Raw genomic sequence first — 18,094 nt, 5'->3', positions numbered from 1 at the left:
TTTCTCTGGCCGTTGGTACGGCTGTTAGAAATTGATGTCGACGAACATCTTCAGGGAAAGTGAATATACACATTTTTGGGGGGGGGGGTACCTGTTTGTTTTTAATAAACTTGTTATAAGAATTTGTGCTGGATAATAATGGGTACAGGAAAGGGCATCGTAGACTCCCAGGAGGAGGAGTCTTTACCTCGCCGTTCCGTGTTCTAACATGTATTTTCATTATTGACTGTGATGATATGTCTTGGGAGAGAAATGTCATCCTTGTTCTTGCTAGATACAGGATGGGTTTTTATTTCTTGAAGAAATAAGAGCACTGCCTACAGCACGTTCCTTGGTGCTTAAGAGCTCTCTGCCTGCGTTGCATTAAAACCCATTTTTGCTTGGCCCCCAGGTGTCCACATTTGGTCCTTGTTGCGTATATGCAGCGTAGGGCAGAAATGGCTTAATTCAGCTGGTGCGAATTGTGGGTGTGATGCTGACTTCTGAATGGACAATTGAGTGTGTTAAAGACATGCGACTCTGAGAACTGCTGATGCAAGTTTGAGGAAGGGCCCCTTGACTCAGTGTCTTGGGACTTCATAACTGGGTTCCCCTGAAGCTTTTGAGAGCCAGCATTCCACAGTGGGCGGTGTTCCTGCCTTTGGGGAGACCCAAGTTCAACTCTCGGTTCCACCAGAAAGGTCATTTGCTGCCTTTGAGCCTAGTCTACCTGCAGGGCCAGCTTCACATCTCAGGATTTTTGGGGGGAGTGCACTCTTCCCCACCTGTGGGCTTATGAACATGGTTTGTCTCTCCCTTTCTCACCACCTCACGTTGGCAACAAAGCTCTGCAGCAGCCATCTCTCCCCCTTCCCCACAGTGGCCCAAGGTAGCATTGGTCTGGGGCATAGTGGAGGGGGGGAAGGTAGCCAGGTGCAGTCCTTCCTAGGGGGCCAAAGGGCATAGAGCACTCAGCAGCAGGCCCTGGCAACTGCTGGACTACTAGTAGAAACGTGCAAGATCCCTCAAGGAGCAGGGTGTGGTGTCAACAGTGGCCCCTTGCTCTTGACAGGTCTGGGGAGCATGGGGTTAACACCAGGCCTTAGAATGCATGGAGTGTGATGCACAGCTGTGCCCATTTAGAGGCAACAAGGCCATCAGGGATAGCACCTGGAGGAGGGGGTTTTGTGGGTAGCAGGAGAAGGAAAGGTTGGAGGAAGGAGAAAGGACTGGCTGGTGGACTAGCTGACCAATGGACTGAGGCGCTGACTGACTGACTGACTGACTGACTGACTGACTGACTGGTGGACAGGCAAATGGATTACTAAGGATTGCTGGAACGGAGATAGCTGGAGACTGCTGAGAACAGAGCAGGTGGGGAGCAGGGCTGGGGCCAGGCTGTTACGCGTCTTTCCTTGGTCACAAGCTCACTACGTGGCGTCAGGCAAGCTGCTCCCTCTTAGCCTCAGTCTTCCTATATGCAGTATGGGCGTAATAATACTTTGCAGGTCGTTAGCCGGCATCAAGACAGTCTATGTGAAGTGGTTTGAATATTCCAAAGCACTAGACTGTACAAGTGCTAAGTGAATGCAAGAGAGTTTTCACCAGGTACCGAAAAGGCATGAGAGTTGGAGAGAATTCCAGAAATGGGATGCTACAATTGAGATTCTTCTCCCCAGCCGCCCCCCATCTAAGGTTGCAGTCCTACAGTATGCACATGGGAGTCAGCCCCATTGAATTCAGTGGGGCTTACTTCTGAAGAGACGTACATAGGATTGTGCTGCTAGAGCAGTGAGAGGCATCCAAGGATTGCCTTGATATACAGGCTGCTTTGTATTGGGGTAGGCAATCCTTTTAGTACCCTTGTCCCAAGTCAAACAGGGATTTAAGGGTAAGCACCGGCCCTTTGAATTGTTCCTAGAAATGGACAGGCAGCCAGTGAACTGGCAAGGGATGTGCTCCTGAATCCTGAAGGGCAACAAGTCTAAAAATGTCCACTTGCAAACTGTTTTTTAACAAGGCATTTGTTAAAAGATCAAAATGGAGCAGTGACTTTTTTCGGGACAGGGATAACAAAATGGAGGCTGTCCCTGCTACCTAGAGACGGTTAGCTAAAATGTCTCTCTACGCGCTAGGCTGGTCTTGTTGAATTCGGGAATATCAGAATTTCTGTGCTGTTTCAGTTCATTTCGGGGCCCTGGCTTTGTTCTTAAGCCTGTCAACCAATTAAAGAGTTTTCCCCCTGTTGATTAAGTATCTTGCTTTTAATCGATTAATTAACCCAGTTGAAACAAATATTGCAGCTGCTCAATGGAGGGGATATTTTTAAGCTCTTTAATGAAGATAACAGTTCAGTGCTTTTGCTTGGGTAGCTGTGAGCAACTGTTGGTTGCTGTCTAGAAAAGCACCCAAATAGTGCGCCCCCCCTCCCCCGCAGTCAGTGTTTCTTTCCTCCGGCTTGCAAAAATAATGCGTTTTCCCTCCAGCTGGAATCGTGGCTAGTTTATTATTCCCCAGTCTTGACCCATAAGAACCCTTTGCTAACCTTTGGGGCGGACGGCGGACTAAGATATGAGTGTCAAACAGTGATTTTCAACCTCTTTCATCTCACGGCACACTGACAAGGCACTAAAATTGTCAAGGCGCACCATCAGGTTTTTTATAATTGCCAAGGCACACCATGCCACCAGTGGGAGGCTCACATCCCCATTGGCCCTACTCATAAATGACCTTCTCCCAAATTCCTGTGGCACACCTGCTAACCACTCGCGGCACACCAGTGTGCCACAGCACAGTGGTTGAAAATGGCTGGTCTAAAACCAGCATCAAAGCACCTTTCAAATGTAGTTTCTCAACATAGGCTGGGATCCAAAGAACTGTCTGACAGGCAGCCCAGTCCTATCCCTGGTGGGGTTCAGCGGCACCAAATTAGCAATTGTTGTATCTTGTGAGGTGATCTTGTGAGGCCCTGAGTGAGGGCACATGGCTTGTAATGGAAGTACTCAAGTCTGCGGCGGCTCTTTTGCTGAAGACCCTCCATGTTGGGCTTTGCAGCCTGACCTGGAGGATAGCATCCAGTGGAGCAGGATTTGGCCAGTTCCACCACCCCCCTCCTGGGCTGGTTACTCCCTCTACTCCATCCTCCCCCCACCCCGAAAACCCTCACCACCACCCGGCAGTGCAACTTTCCTCCAGGCCAGAGGTGCCCAAACCCCGGCCCTGGGGCCACTTGCGGCCCTTGAGGCCTCTCAATGCGGCCCTCGGGGAGCCCCCAGTCTCCAATGAGCCTCTGGCCCTCTGGAGTTTTGTTGGAGCCCACACTGGCCCGACACACCGCTCTCAGCGTGAGGGCATCTCAGTTTGATGTCTCAGGTGAGCTGTGGATGAGGGTTCCCTCCACTGCTTGTTGTTTCGCATCTGTGATGCAGTAGCAGCAGCAAAGGAAAGGCCAGCCTTGCTTTGTGCAAGGCCTTTTATAGGCCTTGAGCTATTGCAAGACCTTAATTCATTCATATAAGTTCCATCTTTAATACATTCACGTATGTAAATTTATTCAAATTTTAAATGTAACTTAGTTCTTTTTTCCCCCAGCCCCCCGACACAGTGTCAGAGAGACTATGTGGCCCTCCTGCTAAAAACTTTGGACACCCTGCTCCAGGCGCTCCTGTGGCGTCACTAATCAGTGCTGAAGCCGAGTGCCGACTATTGCTGTCTCAGTGCCAGCAACCTGGTCTCCCTTATGGCTGGAGCTCAGCACTGGTGCGCAGGGAGTATAGGGTTGGGCCCTAAGAAGTCCCAAGCTAAACGATGTGAGGAACTTAACAGAGTACCCCCCACCCCCTGTCAAGTGGGAAACGTTCTGAAATGGAGGTGACCTGAGGGCCAGGCTGTGGTGGCAAGCATTAGCGGAGACCAGCTGTGAACTGGCTGTTCCCTTCCCAGCACTATCAGCAGCCACTTTATGACACTCCATCTGACTGCGAGGTCCTCTCTGTTGGCCTGTTTAGGGCCAGCCATGATAACCTTCTTGCGGCCATCATTTAAGCCTTGCCGACCAGATGCAGTAGAGCTGTTCAGGAATGCCCTTCCCAGGAGGCAGTTATGTCTTGCAGCCCTCTCACTGCTGCACTTGATGAAAACCCAGTAAAAGCCAGAAATTTTCTCTTTAGTTGAAAAGATGAAACCACCAAATGGATAATAAATGGGGCTTCCTGAAATGAACCTCACTGCATCGTTCATCCAGCACTGCGTTGTCCTAGGCCAGGATTTCTCAAACTGTGACCCCCACCAAGTGGGTCACGACCTGATTGTTGGTGGGTTGCAAAGCTGACTTGAACATGAAGATAGCTGAAAAGGAAAATACATGGATCCTTATGGAAAGTGAGGCTGAGCCGCATCATGTGTTTACTCGCAAGTTGGTGACTGTGGTTTAGTGCACTGCAAAGGGCAGGCTGAGAGGAACACACCCCTACCAGAATGCTTCCAATTAAATTGAACGCAGCCCCCAAAAAGCACCCGAGAAGGAAGTCCCTCCAAGCTGACAAATGTATTAAGCCCTATGGAAAGCGAAACGAAGCTACATGTTTGTGTTTACTCATGAGTAAGCAAACATGCCTTGGCTAATGTTGACGGTCAGGCGAAGGGGAATGCAAGGACTCCAGAATGGTCCCGATCTGATCAAAATGGAGCTCAACAAATACCCCAGAAGGCAGCTCTCCCCACCATAAGAAGAATAAAACAGAAGCTTGAGCTGGTAAGGTGAATTGTTTCCTTTTGCAGACTTGTAAAGTCTTGTTGGTCCTGACTGTGAGTTGGTTTCAATATAAGAACTTAAACTGAACTGGGCAATGGGTAGATAGGGCTGAAAATCTTCAAGGTTTTGTGTTTTTTTTGGTGGGGGGGGGGTTAAGGTTATTGCAGGCAGGCTACAGAGAGGATTCACTTGGTGGAATAGGGCTCGTTTCCCCATCTCATCTCCCCTTATTTAATTCTTTACTTTAATTATTTATAATTATTTTAATTTTTCTGATGTCACTTCTGGCCATGACATCACTTCTGGCGGGTCTTGTTCTAAAAAGTGAGTCCCGGTGCTAAAACGTTTAAAGAACCCCTGTCCCAGGCCTTACTCCTTTTTATTTATTTTTCACATTTTTATGTTGCCCTTCCTCCAAGTTGCTCAGCGTGGCGTACCTAATTGGTCCACTCCTTTCCGACCTCGCAGCAACCCTGTGAGGGTAGAGGACACTGAGAGATAGTGACCAGCCCAAGGTCACCCAGGAAGCTTCGTGGCTTTTTGCTTCCAATGGTTCTGAAAATGAAGGTGCAGCCCCTCGATGGATAGGAGTGGGGTTGGAGAAGGACCTGGCCCTTTCTGTCTCCTGCCATGGGTGTGCCAGTGTGCCTGCACTCTCAGCGAGTCTGAATAGGCCTCTTGCTCTGAGCAGCAGTCATCATCATAACATCTTCATTGATGTTGAGAAGCACTTCTTTCTCTCTGTTTGTCCGTAGCCTGTGTGATTAAAAAAAACAACTCCCAGGAATGTGTGCATATCACCACATCCTTTACCCTGCTCCAGACAAGACTCTCTCCCCCCACCTGCCGCCACTGCCCCCCCTTGTGTGTATGAAGGATGCTCTATCTCTTTGTAATTACTGTTTTATCATTGTCTTGGCGTGGAAACATCTGGTCTCCTCGGCAATCCACTTTCCTCTTATAGTCACTATTTCTTTTGGAGACTTTCGCGGCGCACAGTGACCTTCTCTCTCCCCCGACACCTCGTGCGTCTCTCGGTGTGCACAGCTGTTTCTTTCCCCTTCCCATCTCTTGCCATCCACCTCGATATTATTTCCTCGCATTCAAACTTTGGCTCATCTGCTTATCAAATCAAGGCTGCCTCTCGCGTCGCTAACGGCGCAAGCGTGTCAGCTTTGAAGCTAACAGGCGAGGCTCAGATGCCTGCCCTGTCCCTGTCCCCTGGAAATTCATCTTTCATCTCACATCCGGAGCCTTTGTTCTACTGAATTAACATTTTTAAAGCTTAATCCTCCCAGCCTTTGTGTCTTGATTATGTTGTGCTTCCTTCTTGTTGGCCTTTCAGTTCTCTCTCAGGTCTGGTTTTTTGTTTGTTTGTTTTTTTTCAAGCACAGTGTCTTGAAATGAATTGGAGGTGGGGAGGGATAGCAGGTTCTTTCCCATTCATTTAAATCAGGGGTGGCCAAACCCCAGCCCAGGGGCCACTTTTGGCCCTCGGGGACCCCCAATCTGGCCCGTGTGGAGTTCCCAATCTCCAATGATCCTCTGGCCCTTCAGAAATTTGCTGGAGCCCGCACTGGCCCACTGCATCTACTGTCAGCATAAGGGCCAACTGTTTGGCCTCTCACGTGAGCTGTGGACCAAGGACTCCCTCTACTACTTTCTGTTTCACGTTTCTGAAGCAGCTGTGGCAGCAAAGGAAAGGCAGCCTTGCTTTGTACAAGGTCTTATATAGGGCTTGAGCTATTGTGAGACCTTCAGTCATATAAGCTCCATCTCTAATATATTCATTTATGTACATTTATTCACATTTTAAATGTAAATGTCAATTCTTTTTTCCCCGGCCCCCAACACAGTGTCGGAGAGATGATGTTGCCCTCCTGCCCAAAAGTTTGGACACCCCTGATTTAAATCTACCTGGCTGTCTTCTTGGTTCTAATTTTGAAAAGTTTTCCTTCTTTAGAATTGGCAAACTTCGGTTCAGTCTTCTACAGCAGTGGTTCCCAAACTGTGGGTTGCGACCCACCTTTGGGGTGTGACCAGTGGTGTAGCTAAGGGAGGGCAGGCAGGTACAGGGCCCCAGATACAAAACTTTGAAGGGTGTAGAAAAGCCTCCTCACTGCCTCAGTGCAATACATTCTCCTGCAGCCCCCCACCCCCGTGGACACTCGGCACAGTTGTGAGCTCCTATGAGTGGCCAACCACTTCTTTTGCTTTTCCCCCATAAAAAAAGCAGTCAGTCTGCAACCACTCCAAGTAACTACAACCCAGAGGTAATTGGCAGTGACATCATCATGTCACTGCAATTTCTTCTAGGTCAGGCAGTTCTGGAGGGGGTGGTGTTGAGAGTCACAGCCCTGGGTACCAGAGGGGCCAGCTACGCCACTTGGTGTGACCCGGTTTTTGGTGGGTTATAGCATGCGCCGGCTATGGTGTTGCAAGGCATTCTGGGACACTCCCCAGCCCAGTGCCTCTGATGAAGAGGGTTGCAGTGCTAGAAAAATTGGGAAGCGCTGATTGAAAGGGCACTTTATTGTGTTTGTTTGGGGTTGCCAATAGATGAGAATTTTTTTGCTTTCATGCCAGTTGCCAGAAAAGGAAGAGGCACGGACATGTCCCCCTTGCCCCATAGCACCTCTGTATCTTTAGTGTATCTTGTTTGACTCTAGATCTTAAGAAGGATCCCGTTGGATCATCCCAAAGGCCCATCTAGTCCAGCATTCTGTTTCTGCAGTGGCCATCCAGATGCCTCCAGAGAGCCCCAAAGCAGCTTACAAAGGGAACAACCTTCTTCCACCATACACCCCAGGAGCTAGTATTTAGAGGTACACTACCACTGCGATACAAGGACATCTGCAAGAGGGATCTGAAGGCCTTAGGAGTGGACCTCAACAGGTGGGAAACCCTGGCCTCTGAGCGGCCCGCTTGGAGGCAGGCTGTGCTGCATGGCCTTTCCCAGTTTGAGGAGACACTTGGCCAACAGTCTGAGGCTAAGAGGCAAAGAAGGAAGGCCCATAGCCAGGGAGACAGGCCAGGGACAGACTGCACTTGCTCCCGGTGTGTAAGGGATTGTCACTCCCGAATCGGCCTTTTCAGCCACACTAGGCGCTGTGCCAGAACCACCATCCAGAGCGCGATACCAGAGTCTTCCGAGACTGAAGGTTGCCAACTACCACTGAAGATGAAGGCTCTATCGCAGCTAATGGCTGTTGACAGATCTAATCTCAGTGAAATGGTTGACTCTCCTCTTAAAGCCATCAGAGCTCGTGGCCAGTACCAAAATCTTGTAGCAGAGAATCCCACGATTAAATTTACATGTTATGCAAGATGTTCTCGATCTTGACTGTCCTGGATTTCCTGACAGTCGGTTTTATCTGGGTTCAAGTATCGCGAGAGAAGAAGAAACAAGTCTTTCTACCCACTTTCTTCGCTCTTGCATGATGCAGTAAGCCTGAATCACCTGTGCCCCCGGCAGCCCAATGGTAACCTGTGCTGGAGCAGCCAAGGCCACGTGTCCTGCACTGTATCCAGTACAGGTTAGGAGTCAGCTGGAGGTCTCCTTATGGTAAGGAGATACTTTTCCCCTTACTCCAAGCGATGCCCCAGGATTCCTTGCCAGCACAGCCTATTCTCCGCATGCCACAAACGTGCCTTATGGCAAGTTTGCAAATCCTCTCTGGCACAATGGCCACTGCACCAGCTAAGCGAGGGTTCAGGATTGTGCTCTTAGTTGGGGATAATCCTCTCTGCCCCCCCTCAAGGACTTTCTCTTCTGCTTACCTCTTGCTGTTGAAAATGTATGGCCAAATACATAGAAAGATTTAAGATCACTAATCCCTTTTATTTCCCGAGGCCTGGAAACTGCTTTTAATTTAAATTACATTTATTGTACCTGTCCATCTTTCTGCTTTTTCTTTCTCTCTCTCTCTCTCTCTCTAGGCTGTCTTTTCTACCTCTCTCGTTTTTCCTCAGCTCCTTAAACCTGAAGAGAGATGACAATGAAAATGATGATGTTGCCACTGGTGCAATCCACCTTAGGTTGCACTAAGCTGTACAGCTGTAGGTCCCCATCCTACCACCTGAAGGCCAATGTCCAACCCAGACCACCCTCCCAAAGAGCCTGGATGAAAACAGTTCGTGTATCGTAATGACTTCACTAACTGGCCAGTTCTACACTACTTGAGGTCAAGAGAAGCAACTATCTTTTCTGTACGACTTGGTTTTCATTTTTCTCTTTCCTGTGTCAAATCCCCGGGAAGGAGAGATAAGGGACTGACACAATATAAATGAATTTCTTTGCTCTAAATCTCTGCATTTCAGAGCAGGATATACTGTATCGGCTAATGCTTACGTTGAATATATTAGTCTTTTATGTTAGTATTTGTACATGGATTTTTCTCAATATTATATTCTTTCTAGTTCTGGGGGGGGGTTATTTACTATTGTTAATATTAGTTGGCAACCTTCAGTCTCGAAAGACGATGGTATTGTGCTCTGAATGGTGGTTCTGGCATAGCATCTAGTGTGGCTGAAAAGGCCAATTCGGGAGTGACAATCCCTTCCACACTGGGAGCAAGTGCAGTCTGTCCCTGGTCTGTCTCCCTGGCTATGGGCCTTCCTACTTTGCCTCAGTCTGTTGGCCAAGTGTCTCTTCAAAGTGGGAGAGGCCATGCTGCACAGCCTGCCTCCAAGCGGGACGCTCAGAAGCCAAGATTTCCCATCTGTTGAGGTCCATTCCTAAGGCCTTCAGATCCCTCTTGCAGATATTCTTGTAACGCAGCTGTGGTCTACCTGTAGGGCGCTTTCCCTGCACGAGTTCTCCATAGAGGAGATCCTTTGGGATCCAGCCATCATCCATTCTCACGACATGACCAAGCCAACGCAGGCATCTCTGTTTCAGCAGTGCATACATACAAGTGATTCCAGTTTGTTCCAGAACTGTATTGTTTGGAACTTTGTCCTGCCAGGTGATGCTGAGGATACGTCGGAGGCAGCGTATGTGGAAAGCGTTCAGTTTCCTCTCCTGTTGTGAGTGAAGAGTCCATGACTCGCTGCAGTACAGAAGTGTACTCAAGACACAAGCTCTGTAGACCTGGATCTTGGTATGTTCCCTCAGCTTCTTGTTGGACCAGACTCTCTTTGTGAGTCTGGAAAATGTGGTAGTTGCTTTACCAATGCATTTGTTTAGCTCAGTATCAAGAGAAAGAGTGTCGGAGATTGTTGAGCCAAGGTACACAAAGTCATGGACAACCTCCAGTTCATGCACAGAGATTGTAATGCAGATTGTGAACCATGACCTGTGTTTTCTTCAGGCTGATTGTCAGTCCAACGTCTTGGCAGGCCTTGCTAAAACAATTCATGAGCTGCTGGAGATCTTTGGCACAGTGGGTAGTGATAGCTGCATAACCGCCCGAAGAGGAAGTCAAGCAGACATTTCAGCTGGACTTTGGACTTTGCTCTCAGTCTGGAGAGGTTGAAAAGCTTTCCATCTGATCTGGTCCGGAGACAGATGCCTTCTGTTGCACTTCCAAAGGCCTGCTTCAGCAGGACAGTGAAGAAAATCCCAAACAAGGTTGGCGCAAGAACACAGCCCTGCTTCACTCTGTTTCGGATGTCAAAGGGGTCTGATGTGGAGCCATCAAAGACCACAGTGCCCTTCATGTCCTTGTGGAAAGACCTGATCATGCTGAGGAGCCTGGGTGGACATCCGATCTTGGGGAGAATCTTGAAGAGGCCATCCCTGCTGACCAAGTCAAAAGCCTTCTATGAAGGCTATAAAGAGCGGCTGTCGTTGTTCCCTGCATTTCTCCTGCAGCTGTCTAAGGGAGAATATCATATCAGTGGTGGACCTGTTGGCTTGGAATCCGCACTGCAATTCTGGATAGACGCTCTCTGCAAGTACCTGGAGCCTCTTTAGTGCAACTCGGGCAAACAGCTTTCCGACAACGCTAAGGAGTGAGATGCTGCGGTAGTTATTGCAGTCACCCCTGTCGCCTTTGTTCTTGTACAGCGTGATGATGTTTGCATCCCTCATGTCTTGAGGTACTCCACCTTCTCTCCAGCAGAGACAGAGGATTTCATGCAGCTCAGTGGCGATGATCTCTTTGCAGCACTTTAGGACCTCAGCAGGGATGCTGTCTTTTCCAGGTGCCTTGCCAGAGGCAAGGGAGTCCAGGGCCACGTGAAGTTCTTCTAGGGTTGGTTCACTGTCAAGCTCCTCCAGCACAGGCAGGCACTTGATGTGGTTCAGCGCTTCTTTGGTAACTACATTTTCTCTGGAATATAGCTCAGAGTAGTGCTGCACCCAGCATTCCATCTGCTGCGCCCGGTCCTGGATGACCTCGCCTGCGGCAGACTTCAGGGGGGCAGTTTTCTTCTGTGTTGGACCTAGGGCCTGCTTGATACCATCATACATCCCCTTGATGTTGCCTGTGTCAGCTGCTGTCTGTATCTGGGAACAGAGCTGGAGCCAGTAGTCGTTAGCACATCTCCTGGCAGTCTGCTGGACTTTGCTGCGAGCAGCTCGGAAGACCTGCAGGTTGCGCTCACTGGGACAGGCCTTGTATGCTGCTTGAGCTCTCCTCTTTTTTCAATGACTGGTGTCAACTCCTCAGAGTGGGCTTCAAACCAGTCTGCCGCCTTGTTGGTCTTCTTGCCGAATATGGACAAGGCCGTGTTGTAAACGGCATTCTTGAAATGTTCCCATCTGTTGGATGCGTTTGCATTGGCCAGGCCTGGAAGAGATTCCTCAAGCGCTCGTGCAAATTCCTCCACTGTTTTCTGATCCCGGGTCTTCCCAGTATCAATGTGAGGTCTTCCTTCCTTTTTCATGTGATACAGTCGCTTTGTTTGCAGTTTCACTCTGCTGCACACCAGGGAGTGGTCAGTGTCGCAAGCAGCACCATGATAACTGCGTGTGATCTTGATGCTGGGAAGGCTGGAATGTCTGGTGAGAATCAGGTCGAGCTGCTGCCAGTGCTTTGATCTTGGGTGCCTCCAAGAGACTCTACATTGGTGCTTCGTGTTGAAGAACGTGTTGAAGAACAGAGACCGTGATGACAGCAAAACTCTAGCAGGCGTTGGCCATTTTTGTCCATCTTCCCAGTGCCGAACTGACCTAAGCAAGTGGGCCACAAACTGTTATCAGCACCAACTCTAGCATTGAAATCGCCGAGGATGAACAATGGCTCTTTTACGGGGATCTATATTGTTAATATAGCACCATCAATATGCATAACACTTTACAGTAGAGCGAAAAGACAGGTCTTTGCCTGGGGGGGGGGGGAAGCTTACCACTTTGTCAAATATTGATTAAGGGGTGGGGGCAAACGCATATCTTTGAGCTTAGTGCCAGTAGGGGATGAAGTCTACAAAGGCATTGTGCTAAAGCCATCATAGAAAAGGAGGTTTTGAGAAAAAAATTGAAAAAGGTGCAGTTCAACTCCATGTGTGCTGACTCAGAAGTAAGTTCAGTGGTATCTCCAGGGTTTGCGTCACCTGGTACAGGAGGGCAGCATGTCACCCCTGTGGATGGACCTCCTCGGGCATGGTGATGTGCTATTGCCCTGCCCCCATTGGTTTTTTGGCTATAACATTTGATAGAATAGGGATATTTAAACGCCATTTGTTTTCTTGCATCCTGCAGGAAATTACGCATCAAATAAAGTATAACCTGATAGTACTATTCAAAAGATTTAAAAAATGTTGGCCAGTAGTGGTGTCACCCCCCGTGCATGTCACCCGGTGCGGCCACACCCATCACACCTCCCTAGCTATGCCACTGTCCCATTGTGCTCAGTGGGGCTTACTCGCAGGAAAGTGTGTATAGGATTGCAGCCCTAGAGTGCCTCATGCAGGTATTCTCACCTTATGCTAATAGGTATTGCCTGTTTTATTCATGTACTAGTTTGTTGTGCGGCTTAATTTTGTACAAATGGAAAAACTCAGGCATGGTACACAATCCAGCCCAAGCTCAATGGTTTTGATTCTCATTGATTTCCGCTGGAGAGACTGAAGTATATCCTTCGTTCTCCAATGAAAATTACTATGGTTGAATAAAAATAACATTAACTTAAGCCCACAATATCTGTTTTGGGTTTTTTAAACACGCTGGCACAGTGCAGAATACTACTTAGCCTTCCCATCTGGAGCAAGATAGGTGGGAGCCAAACCCTAAGGCAGGTGCGAGTTAACATGGGAGCCAAATGCAGGATATTGCCCCAAGTGCCCATTGCTTGGGGCAAAGCCTTGCACTAGTGCCCCTATGGCACCACTGTTTGTGCATCAGGTGTACTACCAGCGTTGAGGATTCAGGGCTTGGCTGGCAACCTTCAGTCTCGAAAGACTATGGTATAAGCCTACAGCACCCTGTATTCCCAGGCGGTCTCCCATCCAAGTACTAACCAGGCCTGACCCTGCTTAGCTTCTGGGAGCTGGGCTTGGTCTGACCAGGTGGACCCTTGGCTAGACATGGGCCCTTGGCCAGTGCTGTTCTTATCACTGCCAGGGGTCCCAGAAATCTGGAACAAGCACAGTAAACAAGACATCCCACAAAGGCAAAAAAATAGAGACAAAGATCTACTAGGGGTGCACAGCAGAAAACTGGGACTATCTCCAGTAGGTTCCATTTCCCTGCGACAACAAGGAGGCAAGCAGCTCTCCTACAACCAGGGTCTAGGAGAGGGGGGTAAAGGGGGTAATTTTGTAGCCCGGCCCAGGGTCAGAAAGGGGGCCCAGGAAAGTTCCTGGGACCTGACATTTTCCTATCTTACCTGAACTCACTGCCAGCGCATAATGCTGGGGCACAACCATGTGCATGCAGTGTTTACTGCTGCTGCAAGCCATACACACCAGGCCTAGGAAAGCATCTGTGGCCCTCCTTAACAGCGTCTAATCTGGGAGGAAACTGGCCTGCTACAGTAGCTCTTTGGCTTGTGGATCCCATAACTATGAAGGAATGTATAGAAGCTCAGGGACCCAGCTATGGGTTTACAGCTGCTGCAGAAGTACATTTTGATCCATTTTAGTGTGAGCCTAAATACGATGATGCTAATTTTCTGCAATCCATTTTCTATATTTCAAAAATTTTAGAGAGACTTAGGAGTGTGTTTTGGTTTTCTATATTACTTTATCTAGCTGCTAATGCCACATAGTCAGGTAGACCTGGGCTCTGCATCAAGAAGCCTAGTAGACCTCCATGCCAAAGACTGTTGTGGCTATCAGCACCCTCCCCCGTTCTGCCTGCCCCCATTGTCCCCCTTCCCCTTTGGGAAGGGGCCCAGAAGAAACTTTGTACCCCCTGACAAAATCCTTCTCATAGGCTCTGCCTACAACTGCAGCTGTTTCTACTTCAGAGAACCAGTCAGTTGAACATAGGACAGCTGTGTTCTACTGAGTCCCACCACTGCTCCATCTAGCTTAGTATTGTCTGCACCGACTGGTAGCAACTCTCCAAGGTGGGGCCTTCCACATCACCACCCAGAGATTGAACCTGGGGCCTGAGTACAAAGTTTGTACTGAGCTACAGTGCAGCAGAAAACTTGTGGTCAGTATGAAGGTATGAAGTTCCCTTAAACTAGTATTCTGTGGTGCAGATATAAAAAGGTTTTATATTTTGTGACAGTCCAAAATCTTCTTGTCAGGCCTTGCTAAAACGATCCATGAGCTGCTGGAGATCTTTGGCAGAGTGGGTAGTGACAGCTGCGTCGTCGGAAAAGAGGAAGTCACGCAGACATTTCAGCTGGACTTTGGAGGCAAAGAAGGAAGGCCCATAGCCAGGGAGACAGACCAGGGACAGACTGCACTTGCTCCCAGTGTGGAAGGGATTGTCACTCCCGAATCGGCCTTTTCAGCCACACTAGACGCTGTTCCAGAACCACCTTTCAGAGCGCAATACCAGAGTCTTTCGAGACTGAAGGTTGCCAACAACAATATTTTGTGTTGGGGGGGGGGGGAGAGAGAGAGAGAATAAGTAATTTTTTTTTTGATTGTGAGCACTTTGGGGTCAGGAAACCATAGATTTATTTTGATATGTCAACTGCTTTTGAACTACCCTTGTTGAAAAGAGGCTGATAAATATTCTTCGTGATTCTTAAGGAATTTTACTTTTGGGTTTTTTTCTCTTCTTGATACCAAAAGCCCTTTGTGACAACATTTTATCTATTTCCTACTGCAGATGTAAAAGTGTGTTGGACCTAAAACCATCCCTCTTCTTGGCCTATCCTGATAGTTCTTGGAATGACTTTGCAGAAGTTTTGACACCTGGAGTGGATGATAGAGAAATGATTATTTATATGTTGCTGCTTTGAGGTGGGGGGGGGAGAGAAGGGGGGACTGCTATGGGTAGGAATAGAGGAGAGGATTAATGAATCATGCAATAATTTTTCAGATGAAGGAGGCAAAAGAAACTCGCCACCCCTACATACATCATGGTTTTTTGGCCCCCTTATTGGGAGTGTTGTATTTATGAAGAAAGAGCTTTGGTGGTTTTGTATACGAATACTTTAAAAAAAATGGGGGAGAATATATATATATATAACTAGGGTCGTAAAAACCGTAGATTAAGGGATCTATTCATCCAAAAATGAGTTATGTGCCTGTCACACTGCATAATGGCTGCCTGATTCAGAGAGAAAAATGCCTTTTGTAAAGCTGCATGGAGCTGAGTCACATGGCAAGGATTTGGCCAGGATTTTGACCTGTGATCATGTGGTGACTACCTAACGGAAAGGGGGCAAATGGAAGGGTGTAGCAACTGTTACCCTGCACGTGCCCAATCTCATCTGACCTTGGAAGCTAAGCAGGGTCAGGCCTGGTTAGTACTTGGATGGGAGACCTCCTGGGAATACTGGGTGCTGTAGGCTTATACCATAGTCTTTCGAGACTGAAGGTTGCCAACCAGCAATAGGCTGGGAAAAGCACTATTTTTTTTTTTTGCCTGATGTCACCACTGCCCCTGCCCCCAAACAGGTGAGGGGATGTACCAGAGCAGACTGAGGTACTGTATCTTCTCAGCACCGGTAACATCTAGCAAAAGAGGACATGCAATGTCTCGCACACAGTTTTCCACCCTCAATGAAACAGAAACACTTTCAGTTCTATCTTTCCACAAATGCTCCCGAAGAAGAATCATTGAAACATAGGGAAAGAACCCATATAAATAGCAGTCTCTGAGTTGCAATCTGGCAGTTCAGATGAGACAAACCAGGCGTTGTCATCTCCTTGGCTCTATCTCCTTCCTTAGGAGTGGCAGGAACTATAGAGAGGATGGGTTATAGCCTAAGATCTTCTAATCTGGAAGAAGGAAACTGTGAGATATAACCTTACATTGCAAAAAGTATATATTCTGGAGTCATGATGGTAGATCCATAGGCATGATGGGCAGTTTGTGTAGGTTCCTTGCTGCATCTGTATCCCCTGGGTGCTGGGGATAAGAATAGGCCCTCAGTTTGGCTGTACTTGTCGTAAGAGGCGACTAAACAGCCACCGGGTAGATGGGACTCAATAGCCTGGGAAGGCAGCTCATCTGAGAGAAGGAAAACTCTGATCCCAAACCTCCACTGTTTTGCCTATATCCAGTTATGGAAAAGGCTTCAGGAGTCAACCTCAAGGCAAAATCCAGAGCCGGAGTCCCTGAGGCAGTTCATGGCTGAACACAGTCACGTTCGGGCAACTCCTACGACGCTGCTGGAACCAACCGTATTGGCTTCTGCCTTTCCATTGGACCATAAGAACATAAGAAGAGCCCCACTGGATCAGGCCATAGGCCCATCTAGTCCAGCTTCCTGTATCTCACAGCGGCCCACCAAATGCCCCAGGGAGCACAATAGATAACAAGAGACCTGCATCCTGGTGCCCTCCCTTTCATTGGTATTCTGAAATAGCCCATTTCTAAAATCAGGAGGTTGCACATACACATCATGGCTTGTAACCTGTAATGGAGTTTTCCTCCAGAAGCTTGTCCAATCCCCTTTTAAAGGCATCCAGGCCAGATCCTGCGGCAAGGAGTTCCACAGACTGACCACACGCTGAGTGAAGAAATATTTTCTTTAGTCTGCCCTAACCCTCCCAACATTCAATTTTAGCAGATGTCCCCTGGTTCTGGTGTTATGTGAGAGTGTAAAGAGCATCTCTCTATCCACTTTATCCTTCCCATGCATGATTTTGTATGTCTCAGTCATTTCAACAATGTTGAGAGGGGGGATTTGCTGCATGGGAAACAGTCTATCCTCCATATCTACTTTACCCAGGCTTCGCGCACTGGAGAGGGCACTCTGTTCCAGAACCACCATTCTACCATAGTCTTCTGAGACCGAAGGATGCCAACATGAACTTGCTGCATCTGAAAGGCCTCTTGGTGGAATTGAAATGGCCATCACTGACCAACAGGCAGAAAGGGACCTGTCCATCCCAGTGCCCTTGGCCACTGCATTTGATGGATATGGAGTTGCCATCAATTATTTTTTTCACTTGCTTGAGCATACAACATTTTGTCACAGTGTCCTGGCCTAAGACCCCCAAGAGATGTGCAGCTATTCTGTGAGAAAAATACAAGTCTGAGACACACTGGTGAGTTTCAACCCATGTGGGATCTGCAACCAAGTGTTCACTGCAATCTGGGAGTTTCTTCATGGCAAAAACCATGCTGGTCCCTCCTCCCATGCTGTCAATCATCCTCCCTGCAGCACTTGCCCACTGAAAAGGGTGGGAGCATCTCTTGAGGGTGTGCTATCTGAGAGCAGTAAATGTCCCATTTCTACCTACACTAGAAGGATGCATGTGCTTTCTGTTTACTGTGCCTCTGGGGGGGGGGAGGCTGACCCACTCACACAGGAACAAGCCACTGGCTCCTCCTTGGGGCTCACAACCTATTATTATTATTATTATTATTATTATTATTATTATTATTATTATTATTATTATTATTTTATTTTATTAATTTGTACCCCGCCTTTTTGCCCAATGGGCACACAAGGCGGCTTACAACATTTTTTTAAAAAATACAACATTAAAAACAATTTATAACAATTTACATAATTAAAAAAATCTAAAAACAAACAAACCCCCTGGATTTTCATATAAAAGCAAGAACGCCAGCCAGCCTGTCAACAGTTAAAAGCTTTTTGAAATAAAAAGCTCTTCAGTCCACGCCGAAACGTTAGCAACGAGGGAGCAGTTCTCAGTTCTAAGGGGAGGGTATTCCACAGTTCGGGGGCCACCACCGAGAAGGCCCTCTTCCTGGCTGCCACCCCTCTCACATCTCTTAGTGGCGGCACAGTCAAAAGGGCCCCCCCCAGATGATCTAAGAGCATGGGCAGGATTGTAGGGAAGGAGGTGGTCCCTCAAATACCCCGGACCCGAGCT

At 48.2% G+C, this 18,094-nt stretch overlaps 1 pseudogene; it reads left to right on the top strand.

The window, feature by feature from the left end:
- Window positions 1-15,474: 15,474 nt before the first annotated feature.
- On the top strand, window positions 15,475-15,594 carry LOC136659522 (5S ribosomal RNA; annotated as a pseudogene).
- Window positions 15,595-18,094: the final 2,500 nt, after the last annotated feature.

This window comes from Tiliqua scincoides, chromosome 8, assembly GCF_035046505.1.
Source record: "Tiliqua scincoides isolate rTilSci1 chromosome 8, rTilSci1.hap2, whole genome shotgun sequence".
Lineage (NCBI taxonomy): Eukaryota > Metazoa > Chordata > Lepidosauria > Squamata > Scincidae > Tiliqua > Tiliqua scincoides.
This window is presented reverse-complemented; position numbering and strand designations above follow the sequence as displayed.